We start from the raw sequence: 2,951 nt of genomic DNA on the forward strand, positions 1-2,951 counted from the left end.
TCTACATCACTATTTTATCCTTTGAATGTTAGTAAAACAAAATTTGGTATTAACTTACCCTTGGGTGTACAGAGTTGGTTACATTTGTTATTGTCAATTTCACGTATCACTTTCTATCTTGAGTTGTGGCCCTCAAACCTTTTTTGCAAGAGGACCAAACGTAATGTCTAGCTGTACTTTTGGCCTCACGACCGTTTAATTAGACATTAAAATCCAACCTAAAAAGGTATTAAAAGTAAAATATATATAAAAAAAAACAGTAACTCGGATGGGATGATGGCACGAATTTTGGCGCCTTAATTTATGGAAGGTGGGCGGTGTATAGAAATGGCTTCTGAATGTATCTATAATTTAGCTCCTGTGTCTAATGCAGTTGATGAGATGAACCATATGTGCCTCAATATTGATCACCATGGCACCTAGAGTGTTATATATTTATACATGACTATCATATATAATCATATAAGATTTTAACTATTTATAATGATTATACTTAAAAGATTCATTTTTAAAACAACAGATGAAAAAAAAGTATTGAATATGTCGATTCCCTACTACATATCAGGGTGTATATGCATAATTTACGATCTCTAAAAGCCAATCATTGTACAAATTAAGCTTTAGCGTTAATACAGGGACATATTGCACAACCATAACACTCGGTACATTAAAACAAATCACTAAATTGAACGACTCATGTCTCATTTCATCACAGTTTTCAGGACAATACAACTGAATCAGACAACTACTGGATAAAACGACAAATGTACACACTGTGGTAATAATGTTTCTTCATATACATTCTAGTAATTATAATAACATTCACCTTTAAACACAATATTGAATTTAACCTAACACTACGTATTCGGACAAGCTACTTAATATAACGATATACTAACATTTATTCACTACTAGATATGACAACACACTACAACACACTACAACATACCACAACACACTACAGCATCCCACAATACACTACAACATACCACAACATACTACAGCATACCACAATACACTACAACATACCATAACACACTACAGCATACCACAATACACTACACCATACCACAACACACTACAGCATACCACAATACACTACACCATACCACAATACACTACAACATACCACAACACACTACAGCATACCACAATACACTACACCATACCACAACACACTACAGCATACACACACACTACAACATACCACAACACACTACAACATACCACAATACACTACAACATACCACAACACACTACAGCATACCACAATACACTACAACATACCACAACACACTACAGCATACCACAGTACACTACAACATACCAAAACACACTACAGCATACCACAATACACTACAACAACATACCACAACACACTACAACAACATACCACAACACACTACAACAACATACCACACCACACTACAACAACATACCACACCACACTACAACAACATACCACAACACACTACAACAACATACCACACCACACTACAACAACATACCACACCACACTACAACAACATACCACAACACACTACAACAACATACCACACCACACTACAACATACCACTACATGCACACAGCTGAACAAAAATTGCCATTGGGACAAACGAAAATATTCACTAGCTATCATGTGTACAATGTGTGTATCGTACAGTCAATTAATCTTTCGGTGTGTTTTCTATTATTGCACCGTCGTCGTCGCTGGCAGCTCTTTGTGGCAGTATGTTGCACAGCCAGTTCAGACGAATCAACACAAGCGGCAACAAATCCATCGGTATAAGGAGTTCATCCCTCCATCTTTTCTGGCGCTTTGGCTCACTCCGTCACCAGCCTCTTTACAAAAGGAGAAGAGGAAACTTCTATTGACAGTAAACCCACTCACAAACCTGGGCCTGGATTTTCAAAAGCTCGGGCGTTAAATTTTTCCTCCTAACTGGAGATGTAAGAGAGGATGTAAGTGGCTTACTTAAACTACGTCACATACTGTAGATAGCAGCCAGTGTAAGCTATCCAAGTAGCATTGACTGAGACTCGTCACCTACACGTATTTGAGAACCCGAAAGTTGGTCAGCTTGCTGCAGGAGCTGTTGCAGCAAGGAACGGTAGTTAACGTAGTGACCAATTTAAACCTGAATGGTCATGCCCGTTGCAAAAGGGGGAGAAGTATTGGTCTCGTCAATTGCAAATTGTAAAGCCGTCACTCACTGGTCACGATAGTGCAGTGGCTCTTACGGGGGCCCCGACCATGGAAACACAGGTGCATGTTGCTAAAGTTCAACTCAAGGTTCTAAATTGTGGGAATTTCTGTCGCTGCGACGAACACAGACTAGATTTAAGGTTGAGGGCGAAGAATTTCATGAAGGGACGTGCTGACTAGGTGTTAAGTGTGCAGATTCCTGAATTTAGTGTTCTGGGGTTATGGTTGAGAGAACAGCGATGAGTGTTTATGTTTCAGTGTTCAAGAACTCAGATGTTCGTTGTTTTGTGTTCAAGGATCAGGGCTTATATTTCAAGGATCAGGGCTTATATTTCAGGGTTTAGTTAACGCTTCAGATGTTTAGTATTCAGGATTCTCTATTACCAGTTTATGTTTCAGGTGTTGGCCTTGAGGAGGTCAACATTTATAGCTTCGTGATTTATTGTTTGATAAATATATATAGTTTTACCTGTCTTTACCCTCCCTCACACACGTCTCTTGAGAGTTGAGAGGTCGCATCTCCTAAACCATTTGGGACTCGGCTATCAGGGAAAGAAGAGGGGAGGTTATAACAAGATTTTAAATAGAACACGAATCTATTATAGAGGGAACTAATTAAGGTGGGAAAACCGATAGAAAAACTGAAATAGCTGTTATAAATAAAAGAGAGGATATATTGCAGGAAAAGAAGGAACTGAAAAGGAAATGGGAGAATAAATGACGAGAGAAAAGCGGTACAGTAAC

Source organism: Homarus americanus, unplaced genomic scaffold (assembly GCF_018991925.1).
Source record: "Homarus americanus isolate GMGI-L3 unplaced genomic scaffold, GMGI_Hamer_2.0 scaffold46467, whole genome shotgun sequence".
Taxonomy (NCBI): domain Eukaryota; kingdom Metazoa; phylum Arthropoda; class Malacostraca; order Decapoda; family Nephropidae; genus Homarus; species Homarus americanus.